Source organism: Pyxicephalus adspersus, chromosome 4 (genome assembly GCF_032062135.1).
Source record: "Pyxicephalus adspersus chromosome 4, UCB_Pads_2.0, whole genome shotgun sequence".
In the NCBI taxonomy this organism is placed as follows: domain Eukaryota; kingdom Metazoa; phylum Chordata; class Amphibia; order Anura; family Pyxicephalidae; genus Pyxicephalus; species Pyxicephalus adspersus.
This window is the reverse complement of record NC_092861.1, coordinates 139182387-139204782: the sequence shown is the minus strand read 5'-3', so window position 1 is coordinate 139204782 and position 22396 is coordinate 139182387.

The following is a 22396-nucleotide window of genomic DNA, read 5'->3' as shown; positions in this document are numbered from 1 at the left end:
GTTGGGGTTATTGGCTTCCCCCAAAATTGAACTTAGACTGTGTTAGCAACATATGACTATGGTAGGGACATTAGATTGTGAGATCCTTTTGAGGGACAGTTAGTGATAATGCATAATATTTCGGTGCTATATAAATACTGTGTAATATTAATAATTGTAATATAATAATAAGACCTGGAGTTTACTGGATATCCTGTTCCACAACCATGAGCAATATTATGGAATTGTCCCTCTATCAGCCTGCAGTGTTCTGGGAAATTCTTTCACAAGATTTTAGAGTGTGTCTTTGTGAATTCATAGGCAATGTACAGAAGAAGAATGGCTCGCAATCAATGTTCTAATGCATTTCAAAGGTGTTTAGTAGGGTTGGGGTCATTGGGCTCTTTAAATGCTATTTAAGTTCCTCTACACCACTTCTTCCATCCATGTTTTTTATGGAAATGGCTTTGTACACAGGGGTACTGTCTTGCTGGAACTGAAAAGGTAACTTTTACTATTACCACGAACTATTATCAAATTTATCACAAGGTTAGAAGGGCAGGGTTCTCTAAAATATCCTTGTTTACTGTAGCATTACCTGTACCCTTCACTTTAAACACATGGACCCATAATTTTGAACACATAATATACTATAGGAAACGTGTTTCAGATTGTGTATGACATACATTTGCTGACAAACCATTGCACTAAACAACTAATATTAATTTATGCTTTCAGAAGGAGTGTACACACTGTTGTGTCTTTTATAGACATACACAAAATACATTTTGGTAGAATTTACAAAAACAGGATGGGAACATACAAACGCCATGCAATTGTTATGTTTATGGGTATTAAACCTACACCCCAACACTAGAAGGACCCAGTGGCACCCACTAAGCCACCATGTCACCTTTGAAAACATTCTTTTGGCTTCTGTGAAGGGATTTGCGACATTCCCCCCATTTATGTGTACATAACTAGGCACTGTGTCTGTTTTCTGGTCGTTTTGATCCACTTTACAGCAATAGGTTTTAAACTCTGAAATGTGTGGATTACTTAATGTTCCTTGCTTTGTGTTCTGCTGCAGCTGCTGATGAATGATAAGCAAGCATTTGAAATTCCAATAAGAAGACTTGCAAAATAAAAGCTGAAGTTTGGCATTTAATTAAAGTGCTAATTGACATAAGAAGAAACAGGGCTATAAATCAGCTTTGGCCTGGCTCTAATTAGAGAAACATCAATGTTTGCGGAATACAATTTGTCCTGTCCCATTAGCACACCTGCCTGCCTTCTCTTACTATCCAACTGTGAAAAAGGTCTTGTTATGAAACAGTTCAAATGGGAAATAAGTGAAAATCAATTATAGGTAAAAAGAATAAATAACTGCCTAATTCTCTAACTATTTTTTCTTATCCAGTATGCCCATCTTCTAGAATATTTGTACTGCAAGAGTTGTAAGTCCTGTTAGCTTTATTTTAAACAGGGTTTCAAAAACCACAATATCATTCACATGCATTGTTAAGGCACACATGGTTTGGACTACTGACATTAAACCTTTACATATACTTAAGAGTAAATAACTCCTGTAGCTGCATGTACTCTAAATAAATTCATCTTTAAAGCTCATAACAGAGGCATCAAAATTACAGCCATTTATTTCTTGCTTTCTTGCAGTAGGAGCACAACAGCTTGCAATGCTGTACACTGATTAAAAACCTGACCTAGAGTCTGTGTTGTGATTTTAGATGATGAATTTTGGTATATGGAATCAGTGATAGTTCTGTAGAAAAAGACTCCCATTCACTGGAGCTAGTTTTAAAGGGCCAGCTTACATTGTTACACAGTAGAGAAGAGCCTCTTTAGAAGATCTTCTTTAGGTCAGTGTAAAAAGTTTCTGGTAATATTAATAGTCAGTAAAAAGAACCCCTTTACATTGGGAGTTAGTGGAGAAATGCCAGCTGCATTTATGGTCAGCAGAGAAGGGCCCTTTTTACATAGTAGTAGTAGGTCAGTGGAAAAAGACCTCTTTACACTAGAAGACAGTAGAAAAGAGCCACCTTATGTTGCTGATCAGTAAAAAAGATCCTTTACTCTGGTGCTGAATGGGGAAATGCACCCCTAGTCTGTTGAGCAATAGAGGTGGGTCCCATACTTCGATGGCCAATGAAGAGCTTCATTACTTGGGATAAGTGAGCAAATTTATTAAATTCAGTCTGGCAGCAAATTGGGCCATTCTCGGTTACCAAACATGTAGGCCAGAACAGCCTTTGTAAATTCGGCCATCGAGAACAAATTTTTGGGACCAATCAGGGGAGCGGAGCTGTCAGCTCCTCTCCCCTGATCGCTCTTGCAGCCCTTTACTAGTTGTATGAGTTCTTCGATAAAGTATGTCATTCAAATAAAAAAAAAATTTTGAGGCCCACTATACTTAAATAATTCATATAGAAAGGAAATGTTATCCAAATATTCTGTCACTGAACATGGGGCAGTTAATGCAAAGAAAACAGCTATAAAACATTTCACTTTATTATAAATGATCTCCTTTAATGATTGCTGCCCTGGCACAGAAAGAAATTGCCACTAGCAAACACTAGCACTTAGCTTCTAGCCTGAATACTAATCAGATTTTAATCAGTTCTCTTGTGATCTATTCAATAGCCAGGGAGACTTTGATGAATCTGGCAATTCACAATAAAAATGTCACAAAGAATAACTTTTTTTTTTCAGAAGGAACACAGAGGATGGAGGTGATAACTCCAGTATTTTATTCATTTGCTTCTTAGAGGAAAATGCTGTTTGTGAGAAGCATTCATGCTTCCTAATAGATTCTTTTGAGAAAATCATACATGCCGTTCATCAGAGTGAAGACTGATTTGGCAATAGTGCGGATTTCAATTCTTTATTTAGGCCATGAAAAAGAATCGGTAGATTGTACAATGCACTTCATGGAAAAAAAAAGAGATTGTAGCGCTCAATAATAAAATATTGAGATGCTGATTTTTGAGCTATGTTTCTCCTAGTGGGTTGGCTGCCAATGACTCCAGTACCTGCTGAGTCTCTGATATGGGACAAGCATGCAAAATAAGAAGTTGGATTAATCAGAGCTAATTTTTTCCATACTTGTTCCAGGTCAGTGCTTAAAAGCTATTGGATCACCATGAAAGCCAGGGGACTAGCGGAACCGGGGAAACCTTCAGATAAAAATCATAGATTGATGCAATAGAAGGGAAATCACAGGAGGAACTCAGCGATAATAAAATATTGGGGGCAATTTAATAAAATAGTTTGGTGCTGTTTTCTTAGTGAAGTGAATTATCATTCTGCAAAGTTTTGTTTACTGAGTAGTAGGCAGAAAAAGAGGAAAACTGGTGGGGGATAGTTAAAGAGAGAGGTAAAAAGGGAGAAAACATGAAATATGTGTAGAGGAGAAGGATGAATAGGAGATTTGTGGAGAGATAGGAGAGGGTTAGAGAAGAAAGAAGAATAAAAGAGGGGCAAAGAAATGAAAAGGGGTAGAGAGAGCAGAGTGAAAAGAGCGAGAGAAAAAAGGGAGAGAAGGGATAGATAGATAGATAGATAGATAGATAGATAGATAGATAGATAGATAGATAAGATTCCGATTCACCGAGGTCTTATCCAATTGTTTTTAATAACTGGATATTTACTTCACCTTACTTTTTTCAGCAGACACATATACATATGTATGTATACTGTCTTTTTTCAATTTTTTTATTATCAGTAAGTATACCTTGAATTAATTCAAGGCAAAGGTGTTTTAAAGACCGTGCTAGTGTTTTGTCTATCATTTGTTCCACTATCGTTTACTGATGACCATTGGTTACAATTGGATGGACGGAGCTACTTATCATGGTCAGGATGTCATTATGAGTTTATTAGTATTTTATTTATTTAATTTCCATATGAACAGGAGATCACCTTTTCTCTCTCTTGGTTTATACATTGGGGGCATCAGCTTTCCAACATGAAGGCCTCTAAGTACATCCGTTTCATAGCCCCAGCTGCTCTTCCAATGGTCCCAACCTTTCACTTACATGAACCTTTCTACTTCACTTTCCTTTTTAAACCAACTGCAATACTTCATACCAGATGCTCTTTAATAGTGAGTTAAGAGTTTGTATCATCCACTTAAATATAGTTAACTTAATTCTACACTAATTTTGTTCTGTACAGAATAAACAACCTGAACTCTTCCTTTCGGAGTCTAAGAATTAGTTTCACACCAAGATCCAAAAGAACAAAAAAAGCCTGCTTAATGTTGCCTCGTCAGTGATTCTGTATTCCGCTAGGTTGCGAGAAACTAGGTTACATGGGACTTTGTCTTCCACTAAGAGTACAACTTTCCACCCTCCAGCTCTCCGAGGTACTACACCACACCAGGACATGTGCCAAAAAGCCCTTGCGTGACTTAGGAAATCCATCAATAAGAGGGGGTAGACCATAAAAATGTCTGTAATATTGGTTAATATCTAAACCACCAGTTAAAATTGGACATTTGGCACAGCAAGAAAAAGGAATGCTTAGCAATGATGTGCTCACTATCCCAACAGGAATATACCCCCTATTGTGTGGATTTGAGATGAAAGAAAACATGTACATATGTGTCTGCTGTGTTCTATACTCAATGGTGTTTTGGTTCCCTATAGCCTACCATACTATATTCTGTCTGGTTATGCTTTCCCTTTAATAAATAACATCTTCTTTTATGTTCTCTTTATGATGGCCTGTCTGTCATTAAACACATTGCACTCTCATCATTCGTTAGTTTGAAAATGTTCTCTATTGGAATGCATAACAGTGATGGACATTGATGGACGAGTATTACCTCATACATCCAACATAGACATAAGTTCTGAGTTAATCTGCTTCTATATTTAACTTAATAACATTTGGATCATCTATTTATGAAATTCTTTTATGGCTATACTTTGCAACATTTTACTCCCTAAACTGTATTTACCAATAAATAACTTATCAGTATCCTGCATCTACAATACATGTATATGTGTATATATAGAAGTAAATTAAGGTTTTAATACTATTCTAAATCATGTTTTATAAATGTTTAATATATATGATTATATGATATATATAATTTATGTGTTTATAGGTGCCATAATTACACAAATCTGTATAATACATAGGGTCTGCAAATGCATATATACAAACGCATGTATAAAAACTCTGTATGTAACTATGTTATGTTGTATGTATAAGTACAAACTATGGGGTTGATTTATTAAAGCTCCCAAAAAATGGAGAAGATACACTTTCATCAGTGGTCCAGGATTTAAAAAAAATTGTTAGCAAATGGCTTTAAAAAATTCATTTCAGCCCCATGACACAAGCGGAGAAGAGGATCCGGGCCAGTTGACTTCATGAACTAAGAGATTGCGTAACAAAGTATACAAAGTGTAATGGTAATGGGACTGTGGATATATAGTAATGGTAATGGTCATTGTAGGTTATTGGAGGGGCAGAGAATGGTGTTTTTTTACAACTTGAAAATGTAGGTAGGACAGGAGAATGAGGGATTTGAAACATGGAGATACTTGAAAACCCTCCATCTGCAGAAAAGCAGTATTGGAACAATAGTGTTACCTCTGAAGCATTATTTGACAACATTACACTGCAGGAGATACTATGTTGCTCTCATAATGAAAAGCCAAAGGCAATTTACAAAGTAAACAACTGGAATACAACCCTTAAAATACAGATCTTCCATTAAGGGAAACTAATAAAAGCCAAGCTGTCAGTGAATATAGCTTTCTACACTATTAAGAATCACTTAGAAACTTCGATAGGAACAGATCGAAAAAAAATATAGAAGAAAAGTTTGTGAGAGTCCACACAAAATGTTTAGCTGTTATATTTACTGAAGGTCCAATAATAAAAAGATTAATAGATTAAATAGATAAAATAGATTAAAAGATAATAAAAAATAATAAAAGCTCCACACCATATAGCATAAAGTACAAAAAAGTGGTGCAAATAAATATAGAAAAACATAGGCCAAGCACTGAAGTGCTAATATGGAACCACATTGTTCTTTGTTTAGCCCCAATCAAGTTCTTTGCTTTGTGGCACCATTCCTTTATGAATACAGAACAACTTTATGAACGACCATTACTAGCCACAAAGGGAATAACCGCAATTCATTAAAAAAATACACTGGTTGCAAGAATTCATTCTTGGTTATTAATGTTATCATTAATGCTTTTGACAGTTTGTCATGGAGTTCTGGTGCTTAACCAGGCATTTACACAAACCTATATATAGAGTTCATTGAACAATTGCAAGTTATTTGTAAACTGTGCTGGAGTCAAATTTGCAGCCTAGACTATGGCCACTTGGGGTATGTGATAATAAACCCCCCAACATTGCACGAACAGATGTTTATACAACACACAAAAATTAGGCAAAAATATAGCATAGCAGCAGGAAGGAGTTAGTTTATGATAAATTAAAAATATGAATGTTCACAACTTTGAAGGACCTTGAGACTAACAAAACAACAAAAAGATTTTTATTGACAAGAAGATTTTTTTACTGTGCTTTTTATGTGGTGTATCCTTTTAACTAGTAATGCAGAGACCTGACACCAGGCATTGTAGAAGAAACATGGTTTAACCTTACTAAACTGGAAAGCAGTCCTCAAACACGGCAAGGGCTTAGCAACAACATCAACACTATAAACCTTCTGACATGTGATCAGCGGTGTACAGGCAAGGTTACTTAAATATAGCAGCACTAGGTATTAGGACGTTTCTGAGACTCACACATCAAACACAAGACAGATGCTCCTGATTAGAGAAAGGCTTTGGCCCTTTATTTTTATATGTTAATGCTCGGTTAAATTTATCCTGTAGATTTATACGGCATTCCTCATATCCAGCAGTATTCCAGTTATGTATTTGGGGTCTAGACACACTTTAGGCCCTTGCCGTGTGAGACTTGAATAATCCGTGTTTACTTCTCACCTCTCCGAAGAAATAGGGAGCTGTCATTAGTAGTTGGCACACAGCATAGACCAAGACTAATTTAAAGGAGGTGCGGTATCAGGATATGTTACATCAAAATGACTTCTATATTCATCACAGAGATTGGTATATTTTTTTTTTCCATCTAAGATATCGAAACTGTAGATTTGGAATGTTTTTTTTTTCTCTGTAAAAGAAAGTATAAGGCCCTGGTCAGCACCAGTCCCCCAATCTAGCACCGCAGTCACCCCCGCTCAGCCTTGGGAGACTGATTGCGTCTCCCAGCACTCGGTTGCCCCCAGGACTTACTGCGCAAGGGATAGTGTCTGGGAATGGGCTGGCAGCAAGCCAGGAGCCCACAGATAGCAGTACCAAGATTCCAACAGAGCCAAGACCAGAATACAGAGCAGAGGTCATACACAGAATATCCGTCCACCAAATGAAGTACACAAGGACAAAACACAAGTAGAGTCATGGTCACAGGCAAAGGTTGGTCCAGGCAGCATAAACTGGCAAAGTCAGAGACAGGCAAGGGTCAGCAACAGTAACTCAGACGATAAATCTTCAGCACAGATTAGCCCAGCTATACGCTATAACAGGCACTGATGACTGGGAGCAGAGGGGCTATAAAGTCCCACCAGCCAATAGCAGTGCAGGACTAAATCAGGAGCTGATCGGCCTCTAGAATCCCCTCCAGCTGTGCCTAACAATGGATGCTGGGGATGCCATAAATCAATCAGGCTGCACATCTAAAGGGAAGCAGGGGCTGCTGGTATCCCAGTTCTCCTAGCTGCCGCAATTTACATTGCTGGACAGAAACGACAATGTTTATTACCAGGATAGTGCACAGCACGGAGTTGCCGGACAGATGAGCATTTTCTAACAGAAAGATTTTGATTAGTTTAAATGAAGGAACTGTAGCCTTTGTACCTGTCTTTTGTGTAGAAATCCTTTGTTGAGGTGTCTTCTAAAGCCAACATTTCCAGCAGTATCAATCTGCTGTGCCCACTTCACCCAATGCCAAGAATGGTTCCTCCCTCTGACTTCCATGTTACTTATATGTCCTTGTATTTATGTGGAGATCAACAGGAGGACCCACTGAGTTTAGAGGGGTAGGGGCAAGGCAGATTTACACTTCCAGGAGTTTTTCTCATTATATGAACGCTTTTGACTGTCTGTCTATGGCAGGATTTTTTTCCAAATGGACCACAAGACCAACAATGATGACGCCAGTAAGAGTGGAAGGCCAGAGGCTGGTGAGTATAGGCACCACTGTGGATCACTGATCCCCCTTGGTACTGTCAATGAAACCTGGATGGCCGATTTAGCCAAGTTAACTACTATTCATGTCCTGTGGGCTGGGTTATTAAAGGTGGGATTTTGGTGTGTGGAAATTTTAAATTTTGCCTGGAGATGACCTTTAAAATCAAATCCCAAGCACCAGGTAGTGCAAGCTTTTTTAATAAATTGCAGCAAATAATTAAAATGTCTATTTTTAATGTTGTAATAATGGTCTATTTATAAAAACAACTAGTGTGAGCACCTGAATATCAGTCTTTTGCAATCCCCGTACAGCAGACTATAGAGTAGGAAATGAAGCACAAACCACCAATCAGGTGTGCCACAGTGCTCATGTGTTAACAAGGTACGAGCTGATAGGAGGAGAGAGAAGGTTGACAGAAATTTACATCTCGTACTATGTAGACCTGTTGCTTCTTTTTTTACTGTCTAATAACAGGCTGGGGCAGGGAAAAGTCCCAACTTCAGAATAAAAGAACATCAACTTCTAGCCTTCACAGCTAACTCCTAACTCAGCAACTGGAGCAAGCTTTCAGATCCTTAAACTGTACCAAAAATAGGAAAATGCTAAACCACACTGTGTAAATCCATCAAACCATCAAACTTTATTCTTCCTATGTGAACATGGACATTCTACAGGCCAGACACATTCCACATTTGATATATATATATATGTATAAAGTAAATATATATATATATATATATATATATATATATATATATGACTATTTGTCAATTAAGCAGTACATGTGGCTCTCTTTGTTTTGTTGTTTGCGTTGAAGTTTAGCATTAAAACAAAAAGACTGGAGTTCTTCTATAATCTTCTTCAAATTCCATTTGGCTCACTCATCCCTAATCACATAACACACTTTTTTTTTAACTTTCACATAACTGTGACATAGTATTTCAGTATTTCATATGATATTGTTGACCTGGCTGTTGGCTTCTTTTCTTATTGTCTGAGCACTGTCCCTACTAGCTATAAATGACGTCACCATATCTGGCCGCTTTCACAGGGACATTTCATCTCACATCTGGCTTATCTCTCCAATGTATATTACATCACTGCTCATAATTACTTCTTGTGTGACCAACACAATATCCAGTTTCCATCTTCTATCCGACTTTATAGAGTAACAGAAATAGCATGTGGCCCATTTTAAAAGGAGGAACAGCCAAATGAAATAGATTTACAATTCGGACAAATAAGTTAAGTCGTAGATGGTTTACAAGGGCTTGTGTGTGATTTGTGTAACAATTCAACTTGTGTTTACATTTACAAAGGATTTACAATAGATGACATTTAGTTTGTTATAGCCATGTGTATTTAATCCTTAAGGTGTGGGGTTCCCCTAAATTTTAACCAGACCTTTAAATGATAGATCCCCTGTGCTTCGGTAATATTGAAGTACTTTTCACCGTGGAATTTATTCTCCGTTGTGTTGCTCATCCTTATCTGTGTTCCATTGAAGGGATTTTCCTTTACTTTCTGTCTTTCAGATGCAACAGAAAGTTAGAAGAAATCCTTTAAGAATGAGAAAAAAATCCCATCTTAGGCAGTTTTCTAAAAAACAGGTGACATCTGAAAAAAATTTAGTTTTTCTTAATTTGTTCATATAACAGTGTTCACCAGGACAAAGAAAGACGATGATTTATCCCCAGAAAGCAATGGACACCTGAAAGCCTTCCAGCGGCCTTGTGTACAATGACTTATTCTCATTTCTGATTCATTTCTGATAGGATAAAATAAATCACGTTATTAAACCCAATTTTTACACAACATTTTATCATTAAATGTAATAAGAAAAATGTATGAACAAGTAGTAAAAAATGATTCACACACTTTCTAAATAAATCCAAAGTAAAAAATGTGTACAAGTTGGGTTGAAAACATTAACAAAATGCCTATATGCAGGAGCTTCCTGAGATGAAGACCAGGCTTGTCTACTTTTTCACCTAGTGCAGGGTGACTGGTCAGGTATCCACCCCCTTCTTCTGTTTCATGCAGGCAGACTGTAGTAAGTGGACTTGCTTGGTCCCTCCAAAGTTTTGTTCTCTGCATAGGTTTTATGCAAAATTGCTTACGTACAGCACAGTAATGACACCGCTTCTATTTTTTATGGTAATAACTTTGATTTGCAAAATATATTAGATGCAGGCAAAATGGTCTATTTATAATGCAGTGAATTTGATGTTCACTCAAGGTCCATGTGTTTCCATTTCAGTACCTGATTCTTCACCGGGCAATATTTAACCAAATACCATCCTCTCTGCTTTATAAAAAGACCCCAAAGTGGATTTATATTTGTAGCTATTGACAAATATAAAGAAACGTTTTTCCCAAAGTTCAGTTTTCACTAATATAAACAAATGTTATTTTTATACTTTGGTTTCACTTTGAACCTTTCACTTATATATAAATAATATCTTAAAAAAATTTGGAGCTGTTCGCCCAGCTAACAAAGATGCTGCTATATCTGACCACCGTGTAGATGTTCCTCCACTGAGATGCAGTGCGGTTTTTGCACCGAATGTACTATGCATAGCAGGAAAGTGAAGAAGGGGAATTCCATTGTAACTTGCATTGGTGGTCAGTTTATGCTGAGTTTCTTATTATAGCATTCATGCTCTTTATGAAAGGTACTTTTCAGATGGTATTTGTTGTGTTACTCAACTTCCTTCACACTTGACCCACTGAAAATGGCTTTACATAAATGTTATGTGCAGAATATTACACACCGACAATGACCTAGTTTCCTAAATGATATTTAGTTGCAGGGTTATGTATTATAGAGGCCAGCAGAGTTTTTAAATTGACATAAATAATTGACATAAATGAGGTCTCATTTTCAATAGAAACCAACCTTTTTATTTCAATATCTTTTAACCTATGTGTGTGTTGAGGAAGATTGTGTGTGTGGGGGGGGACAATAATAATCTTTAGCTTATTCACTTCTGTTCACCATGTTCACTAAGCTAGGTGAATTATCCCTTGCCTTGGTAAGTGAACTTCCTAAATTTCTTGTGAAATTTAGTGAATCACCCCCACATTGTTTACAGTTGTATCCATCAGCCATCTGGTGATTGGCCATAGTCGGACAATTCTAGAAGGAGGCAACTTGTCTATGCTTTGTTTGTTAGGGAAGTGTGGTCATGGGTACTTTCTCTATCTTAGGGGTACTTATAGTAGTACCCCACTATCAACCAGTGTACTCAAGCATGAATGTTTTTTTTTTTTTTTAAATGGACAAGTTTTTCTGTAGACATTATTGAATGATTGATGGTTGTATTTAAATGTATAGCTTTCCCTCTCTACATAACAAAATATGAATGTATAGTATAAAAGTATTCTAGAAAACAAAGCAGTGGCAGTAATGTGATTAAATGTCAAAGCAATGATCTTGTGATCCCTGCTAAAGTTTAAGCTACGTAGTACACACGTCCAATGGTTCTCGCCCGATAATCGGTTTAGGGCCGATATCGTACAAGAATCTGGCATGTGTACAGCACCAGTCCTCCATCGTCTGAACGACCTTCTGGCGGATCCACGGACGAAGGACGACGAACGATCCTAGGTAGGGGAAGAGCATGCAGCAGGGTGCCGCTCCTTCGTTCTCTCCCCTCCCTTCTCCATAGAGCAGAATGGTGCTGTATGTACAGCACTTATTCATGCACTGTGCAGTCCTTAGTCATTGGAAAGGATCATGAAAGATCCTTTCCAACGACAATATTTGCTCGTGTTTATGCAGCTCTAGGCACTGACTGGAAGATATTTGCTGCCTGAAGCTCAATTGGCTTTACTTTAACCAGAGTTGTTTAGGTTGTTTTTTTGTTCTACTTACCTTGGTTCCACTTTCCATAGATTTTCTTTGCACACAAGTTGGTATTCTTTACAAATTGAATGCTCACCACATTCACTAAACCTAAGTGATTTTTTTCTAAGTGACCATCCTAAACTTCTTTAATAAAACAACCTCACTGAATCACAACTACTCTTATAGGTATATTAAAAAATAAAACATACCTTCTAAAAAAAGGATTTACATTTTAGGCATCACTACTTTAATACTCTCTGCCTTGTGAAAACATTATCCTTCAGGTTTAGTATGCAAAGACTAAGCAAAAGCATGCTGGTGCCTGAAATTAACAGCAACCACAGTCAGCCTACTTCTGATATAGTGCAATGGCGGCTTTGCTTCAACAGTGTCGTCCAGGAAAGGGAATTAAAAGGCCTGTAAACCAAGAAAAGGTCACACTGATCAGATTCACATCCACAATAACATTGGAGTCATTGTCTGCAGAGAAAATCCTGCCCAAAGCTAGCAAGAGTCAGCCAAGAGTGAACGGTACTTTTGCAATTTGGCACCTTTGGAATATTCTGCTGAGGCTCTGCGTGCACTGACATTTGATGATGAAATACGTTCCTTGGTCTCTGTTGCCTATCATAAGCACATCATATATTAGGTAACGTGTTTACTGAAGAATGTCAATAGATTCAATGAAATGTTTGGTTAACAAAGTCAAGTTTAAATGGAGTTCGTCATGAGAATTTGCTGGCTTACAGGTTGAATGCTCTGAATGAATAAAACAATCTATCCCAGCTGGCTGGTTTCAGTGCCGTATTTAGCTTCTTATGACCTTGGGAAGTTTACTGTAGCTCAATTGGTCATCAAATGTATTTATTTTATACATTTATACAGATGATGATATGCATTTTTTTTTCTAAAAGAAAGAATGTCACCCCTTTTACCTCAATTACAGAAAACAAAGAATTTCTCATTTTAGTATTGAAAGTTGATGCCCATGTATTCTTTCAAAGTAATTGGCACCGAGCATCCATAGAACCTGATATTACAGAACCAGAAGAATAAGTAGCCATCACAAGAATTAAAATAATGATTTATTTGGGGGTATTTATTTTGGGAATGTTCAAATTGAACGGTCCTAATCATATTATGATGATAGGTGTCTAAAACAACCAAAAAAGCATTGCAATGTACAATATATGGTCCTAAAGCCCAGCACCTGTAGCCACAGCTTGGCTTGGCTAGGGATTAAATCAACCTTCCTAAATCTGAGCCAAGAGGCTTTGCTAGTCATTGATAAATCCATTGATAAAGTAACATTGAAAAAATACCACCTATGGGCTGTCATTTACATTGTCAAAGCCAACTAACACCAGCAGGTAGAAATAGGGATTAAGCCTGCCATGTGCCCTTAAACCAGGACTTGTTTACTTTTTTTTTGTTTGAATACTTAATTGCCTCAATGCTATTGGCACACATTGGGTACATTATTATAGAACACAGAGTTTAATAATTTACTCATCATTTTTGTTTTGATGGTATTTTCTCCACCAGTTTGCTGTGAGAACATAGTATCCATGACTGCATTATAATAAATTTTAAGGTACAGGATAAACCCCGAGTACAAGAATAATGTTGCTAGGTTTAGGTTAAGGAGTTAGGTTCCGAATTACATTCGGATTATTACCTACTAGGGGACTAATTCTTTTGAGTGTGATGAATTTGTGTGCCAAAATTTCTGGAAATTATACACATACAATTGTTACATAAGCAGTTTAACAGTACAATATAACACAATACAATTCAACATATAGAAATATGTTCTCATCTTTCCAGGTCATAATAGACCTAGTTTAATTGGATTTATTTTGTAATATTAAAGGCATTTTGCTACTCATGAACATAACTTTCTTAATTCTAATGAACTTTATAGCATTGAGGAAGATTAAATTACTGAGTAAACATTACATCAATACATCCTGGTTCAGGACCTGTCCAAGCCTTTGATTGCAAAGTGAAAAAGCATCATCATACATATGAGGTCATCTCTTTGTGCTCATTGTAGCATGTTCTCTTTGTTAGACTGATAGTACTGTTCCAAGCAATAAAGTCTTGACCCATCCTATTCCTTTAGAAGTACTATGACTGAGAATATGTCAGGCTTATCTCATAGCACCCATAGCTATAGGCATCTAAAAGCAGAATATTCAAAACATGTTATACTAAAGAAGACGGGAACATATTCATTTTCTTCTTCTGTTGTTTTTTACCAAATGTAATATAGCAGTGGGTCTTCCATTGGTAATTATATATTACACAGTAATACTGACTTTGCAAGTTTGAAGAATATTTGAAAAATGAAGAATAACAGTCATTGGTAAGATTTTTTGTTTTGTTTTTTATTTTTTTTAAAACCTCCACAGCCCTTTCCCAAGTCCCCTAAACATACACAGACTAACCTTCTGCACTCTACCCTTTTGTGTACAGCCCATTAGGTAAATATATAGTAGCTGACTTCCTGTGCTCACACACCAACATCGTATAGACCTTTAAATGGTACAACTTAAGATAATAATGTCCAAGTTTGGGCACCCCAAACTAGATTTTCTAAAGTTGGGCTGCAGGCAACACAGAACTTCAGGGCTAAAGTGGGAGATAAGTAAGCACTTGTGGGGAAGGAAAGGGACGAATTGGAAGGCTGTGTATGTCTGGGGGCTAGGACGAGGGTACTGGAGGTTTTCATAAAATAGATGAACTTGTTATTTAGGCTGCTAATTTGGAGTGGGGGATCAGAGTTCAGGCATAGCACCAGTTGGCTTTCTTTTCCTGGATTTCAGTCCTCTAGTCACCTGTATCTCAGTTAACCTCACCAATTGCCTAGACAGAGCCTTCTTGGGCATCCCTTGCCTGTTAATCCTAGGTATGTTGTGTTTGGGAAATCATTCCCTCCACATCATGAGATACTCAATGGGCAACATCGACTGAAATACATGATCCATCACCCCAAATCTTCCTTCTACCTTATGAAGCTCTGTCTATAGATAAGGAAATGTATGAGGAGTGATTACCCATGTAGTCATTTAGTAACCCTTTATCCATTGGTGGTGGCTCTGAATAGTTAGGGAAAATGTATTAAAAATAGGTTTTATTCATACCAGTGGCAGACATGTGGGTTCATGTCGCATTTCTGCAGAAGAATAAATTAATATCCTGGTGTTTTTTTAAGACAAAATCTATTTATCTTACAAGCATGCAATCTAAGAGCTGCTTTTGTTTTGGAACAGCTTACAGAATTCCTTTGTGGGACTTTTAGTATTGTTGTTTTGCTATGACTCAGTACCCTAAAGCTTTCCTGTGTAAGCCATGCACACATCACTGAGCTCCAGAACTGGTCTCCTGGGAATCCGAGGTCCATTAATAAAAAGGAGTTGGCATGTTGAGTGGATTGCTGAGACAATAAGGGAGTACAGTGCGAGGTGAGGGGGGAGAGCCAATACATTTGAAACCTGCATTGTTGACATGTTTTAAATTTCAAAGGGTGACTAGAATAGGATATGCCAAAATAAAACTATACAAAGGATTGGGTAGGGGGGAACGACCTAAAGTAAACCAGTCAAAAACCTAGACAATTCAGACTGAAGATAAAAATTCTATTTTCAGTGATGCTATACTCATAATAAGATGATCAGTAGATCCATAGATGTAGGCAGCTAAAATTGTATGCAAATCTAAACTTTCCTTGAAGCCTTAGAAGGTTGTCCATCCCAATAAGGACCAGTTGAATTTCTGGCAAAAATCAGGTAAATGCATTCCAGGTATGCAAAGTCTTTCAGTTAATTTTCTTCAAAGCAGCCATAACCGTAAGTATGCCATAATCTGAGTAAAAAACTGCATGCTGTAGGTAAAAACCTGCTTCCTGATCAGAAGCATTGGCCTTCAGCAGAAATCTGATATTACCCCTGCCGTGTCACTGATAGAGCTCTCCAATAAGCAGGGAAAATTACCTTTGCTACCTTTTGCTGCCCACCTGCTTGTTAGCAGGGAGTGTTGGACCTCTACAGAGAGCCTGCAGCTTGCACAAGAGAACAAGGGTCCTGTTCTACAACAAGCCTTTCTACATTCCTTCCCAACTAGTCCCAAAGCAAAAGTAAGCACAGGTCAAAAGAATTGCAATACTTGTAATTTAGAACAATCTTTTCTTATTTCTGGTACACCAAGATTTTTTTAATGCATTCACATTATAATGAGGGAAAAAAGGTGAATTTATTAGCGGCTAAAGCTGTGTTTACTTGTTGGCCATAATTGAAGCATTGAATGCTCCCCCAGAGGTGACTTCATACCTCTTAATTCACATTGCTGTCTCTCTGCTTATAATTTACTTAAAATATTCGTAAGCAAATATCAGCTTGAAATCCCCAAACTGCTCATTAGGAAACAAAACCATCTTTACGCCTTATTTGTGTAGCAAACTATTTGAAAGCCATATATGAAATAAAACAGAGTCCTTCAGTGAATTATAAATAAACAATTAGAGCCAGCCTTGTGTCTTTGACTCCTCTTATGAAATACTAATTCAAGCATCGCTCTTATACCCCAGGGAGAAGAAATAAGAGCTAATTGCTAAATATATTCTCTAATCAATACATGATTTAAAAAGAACAGGCAAATTAAACCTGTGAAATGCATTCCAACTAGGAGAATGCAAACAGATTTCAGGACTTGGCTTTTTATGATTATTAAACGTGACCATTATCAGCTGTATATAATTACACACACTAATCTGCAGCCGACAATGCAGAGATCAACAAGTTCCCATTGAGCACTTGTATGATGTTCTTAATGATCTTTCGGGATATATTTTGTTCATTGTAGGTGTATCACTTCACTTGAAATCTATAATTTTACTTTATAAAATGTCTTATTATAGCTAATTTTGAGAGCTCATCAATGGACTGCATAAAAAAAGTGCAATTTGCACAACAGATATTGGGCCTTTTTTAATAAAACTCTCCTAAACTAGGAAAGATAGACTATCATGGGAGAACCTGGGTAATGTAATAAATCTGGAATTGAAAATATGGCGTTAGTTGGCAAATGTTTTCAATCCTGGATCAGATAAATTCTAGGTTTGCTGGATCCCACATGTTCTTCTATGATAGTCTATCTTCTCTAGTCTTGGAGAGCTTTAATAAATCAAGACAGTTGGGGTTTTTAGCCAATCCAAGGAAGATTTATACATAAGAGGGGCAAATTATGACTAGTATTAGGTCAGTCTACCAAAAAATAATATTTTAAGTGTTAGTAGAGCAAGGGTGTCAAACTCTGGCCAAGGGGCCAAATCTGGCTCCAAGTGTCCTTTTTTTTTTGGCCCCAAATGAATCCTAAATATGAACTGCAGCTGGCCCGCCGCTGCATTCAAACAGCGCCGCTACTACAATTCCTGGCATCACTTGCGTCTATAGACCAGCGGGCTCTCTGCCTATGCATGCCCCCGCATTGGACTGTTTTATAGATGCAAATAATTCCGGGATTTTTAACAGCATCGCTTTTTCAATAAAGAGGGAGTTTCAGCAGCGGGCCACTCATAACATTTAGCTCTGCATTGGCCACGTCTGGCATTTCCAGAACTCCCCCTTAGCTGTACTTTTCCTTGCTTCTCCAAGGCATGAACTTGAATAGTTGGATTCTCATAGAAGAAAATTGTTAATATTAGTATTAGCCATTGAAATTTAACTCAGAAGGCTACGAATAGAGAAAAAGGCATTGGATTAAAAAAAAAAAAAACAATTTTATGCCTCTTTCATTGTTATAGGCTTGTTCTAGATTGAATGTCAAGCAAAACCTCTTTGTTTCCATATGAAAAGAGTTTATATTCAATGAGAAGGAAACATTTCCTCAATTTTTTTCAATAAATTTCAAGGTTGGCCCGTGACTTTGTCCACGTTTTTAATTTTGGCCCTCTGTGTATTTGAGTTTGACACCCCTGTCCTAGAGAGTATAACCACCTGGCAATTTTTATTTCTAACATAAGATCTTGAGTTTCTACTGCTACGCACGTAGTGTGGCAATTGCAAGGTGTTTCTACCGCTTTGTATTGTTCATTTATTTTATGTTAAGAAGAATGTAACAGGAGGAACTGGAATATAAAAAAATTGGCAACCAACAGAACTGGGAATTATGGTAAGGAGATCCAGCTTTTGGAGTTTTGAAACCAAAAGAAGCTAGGGTTGATTAAGCCCAAAGGTTTAATTTTTCCCCAAATCCAAACTGCTTCTATTTCCCTGTTGAAATTCATTGAACTCAAGCATCTTTTAAATATGAATTGATTTGATTCAGTTTCATTGTATTTTATTGGTCATACATTGTCTTTTATTTGGTAGCTTGCAATTGGAGATATCTTTTAGCAGAACAACTAGAGTGTCACTTCTAGGTTGACCTCCTTTAGTAAGGGTTAGGCTTTCTGGTGGTAAGGGTTAGGCTTTACTTTGATAGCAAGGGTCAGGCTTTTGACACTACAATTAGACAAAGCATGAAATGGTATCGAGGATTCCTGCTCTTCTGCTAAATGAATGAACAGAATTAAAAGGTATATGCAACTGGCTAATTGTGTCTCTGAAAAGCCTATTGTAGGTCTTACATATGGAAATGGCAAAATACAGTGACGGCTCTTTTAAAGGGATTGCATGGACAAAAAATAAAAGGAGGTTACCAATAAATGCAATGCTATTAAACACAGATCTCAATTGGTTTCCTTCTGATAAGCCTACATAGGAAGAGTCTTCAACAAGCCTCTCCAACCTTGCTCCATCATTAAATACATATGGGCAGTTTTATGTGCACTTCATTCAATGAACTGTGTGTATGTGTGATCTGACAACCATTTCATTTCCGTAGCCAGCTCAGGCTGTCTTTTCAATTTATCTGCTTACCTCCTGCCTTAATGGGCCCAGGACAAATGCCCTTTTCAATCCTCTATGAAAATAGGCCTACAATCAATGGGTCAGAACAATGAAGGAGGGCCAGGAAAAGTTATTTGTAATGTTACTAGGTAAGAACGGAAGGAGAAAAGCTTAAAAAAGCCAGCACGTCTAAGGAGGTATAATATATTGTGTTTTTGTGACTTGTTATGTTGCTATTCCTTAGTATTTTTTCATGTTTTTCACTTATCTTATCTTATACATACACTTGACCACTAAGGTTAAAGTGAAAGATCAACTCTAATAATATTTTTACACAAATTCACATGCATTATATCTAAACAACATACTCCTTGTAACAATAAAAAAAGTACAAAAAAATCTCAATTATATGCCAGTAACTTAGTTGAAATATCATACCCTTACTTCAAAAAGGGCATACACTTGATTTCTGACCCTTACTTATCAGTACACTTCGAATACAATAGATTTCCAGCAACAATACTTTCCTATGCATGCTTTGCAAGTTTGCTACCATAGGAGGATTCTTCCATTTATGGTATAGACTCATAATTGAAATAAATCTGAGCCAATAACACAACAACCATAAACACTTACGCCTATGTGACTGTGTTCCGTGGGATTCTATAGTCAAATATTCACAACAGGATAAATGAATTTTGACAAAGTTGTGATGTTTTAGAACTGTAAATCTGTTTATTACTGTTTCTCTAGTCCTTGGGGAGATTATCCTTCCTGTATGATCACAACAAAAAGTAAAAATATAAAAATATCTCTTTAGGGAACACATGCCATAATAAAACTTTTTTTCACAGACTGCAGTAGGACACAGTTTCTTAGGAATACAAAGCTAATAACACGTCCCCATGAGATTTGTCTCCTTACCACCCCTCCCCCCACCAATCCATCCAACTTTTCTACTGTGACGTATATTAATTTCTTTTAATAAAAACCCTATTAATAAAGGTTAAGGTTTTGTCTGGGCTCTCTGCTGGTGTTACTTTTATATTTTGCAGGCCATGACCTCTCTCCCCTGTGACTGAGTTTCTAGAAGCTGTTGTTGAAAAGAGGAGTTTCTAGAAGTTGCTATCGAGGAGAATCAATGACAGCTGTCAAAAAGATTGGAATTGGATGTTTCAATAGAAAAATTAACAGCCAAGCAGATCACTGGTCTTGGGTCCTGTTGGCAATTTCTTAACCTTCAGGTAAGCTGTAATGAAGTGGGGTACCGATCCAGTTCCATAGTTCAATTTTAACTTGTTTATCTGTTTTTTTAAGGATGTAACAAATCATATTTTTTTAAAAAATCCCAATAATGAGGCATTGGCTATGTTTTGTTACTGTTAGGTTGTCTGGTTTATTATTTCATTTATTAAGTGTTTTTTCAAATTTGGTTTTAAATGGGGTAGTTTTACTGTGGGATTGTAAACTTTCTTATTATTGCATACTCACTGGGAAGAGTTCATTTCTTATATGATCGCCAGGATAGCAAATGAGAAAAAATCTTTACAAAAGGCATCAATATATAAGTGGAACACAGTGAGAATCATGGGTTGTTTGTCTCAATTTAAATTTATTCCAATTCAAATTTAAGTGTGAAGCTTTATGGACACGATGGACCCCTTCTTTAGACATCAGTGACCCTTAAATGTCAAACTTAAATGGTAACAATTACCATATATACTCAAGTATGCCATTAGAAAAAGAATCTCAGTTTATACATCACACCAGTAGATGGTGCTGTGCCCTTATGTAAAGTGTGTAACACACCCTTGCCATTGGAGATACCAGACATGAGTTTGTAACACAAAAAAATTAACCTACAAAACAAGAAAAAAGAGATAAACAGGCTTAACTCATGTGATTTAATTTTTCCCCTTTTAAATACATGTTTTAAAAATTACACACAGTGAATGCAGTTAATTATGTTCATTTTTAGGATTTTTGTTGATTACTGTTTTCAATGTTAGCAGTGATGGCTGCATTATGTTCCCTAGGTTTATACTAAAGTCAATGCAGTTTTCTAGTATACCTGTTTGTTTATAGTATATAAGGTAAATGTCCCTTATTTTAATCTATGGTCTGCTAATGGAACCATTCTGTTTGTTTTACTTTTGTAACAGCACCACCTAATATTGTGTGCTATTTCATCTATTTTGTTAAAGTCTTTATGGCTGGAGTGCATTAGAATCAATGATTTCAAAAAGGGTATTGAAAGGAATGAAAACTTCACAGATGTTCTAACTTTTTTCTATTCTAAAAAACCCAACAATATGTTTTGCCTGCCTGCTTTACAGTCCATGGTGTGGTATCTCAATTTCTAAAAAATTGTCTAAAAGAATTGATTCTAAAAGTGTTTCCACTGTCTGCCATCCATTCCAGTACAGTATATTTATGTTGGGGTGGGAATTGGAGTTAAAATTAGATGCAATATCCGGGAATTTTATTTGCGTACATTTTGTTTGCATTAAGAAGATTTACCATGAATTAAACACATATGTTCGAGATACAACTTGAAACTGGGAGACAGAAGCTGACCTCATAGGCTATATCCAATATAGTTCTCTGGAGGAATTCTTTCCCATATTACCTTACTGTATACTTGTGAAGTTATTTTTTTCCAAGTCCTGAATATTGTGTTTGTCATTCAGAAAACCTAAATGGATACCAGAATTGGTATCTGTCTCTGTGAGCTTTACTTAATTTATACCACTGAGATAAGGTTCTAATTTGATATCTCAGTGGGTTCTACTTAAAGCTCAGATGTCCTTCATTTGATATTTGGTAAACTTATGCAGACATTTTAATGGACAAAGTGGTTACTAAAGTATCAATTGGCTTTTTACCTTACCAACAGCTTTACAAATGCTGGCTGTCAGGGGCAGTACCACCTTTGACAACCACTAGCCAATGGGAATGGTATCTGCTCTGTACATTAACAACTACACAGAGAGCAGCTTATCAGTTGGCTTGTGGTTAGTGTTGGCACTTCTTCTGACAACCACCCACCAATTGGATTACTGCCTGTTTTTTGCATTCCAACTTAATATAGAACTCATAAATCTTATATTCTAGGTGAGCAGCAGTAGGCTAGCTATGTCACATAGGCTTTTAATTGAGACTAAAAGGTATTAGCCTTTAAAGCCAAACTACTGGGGGTATTCTCCTGCCCTTCCCATACATCATGAAGCCATTTACAATAAACTTTTTTTCATTTCCAATATTGGCTTCCAATTTCCTAATTTCTGCTCATTATGCATTTTAGTCTGGGCTTGGAATGTTGTAGCAAAAGTTGTATCCCATCCTTGCCAATCAAGATGATCAAGATTGGTATCTCAAAAGAGAAGAAGAAAAAGATGGCCATTACGTAACA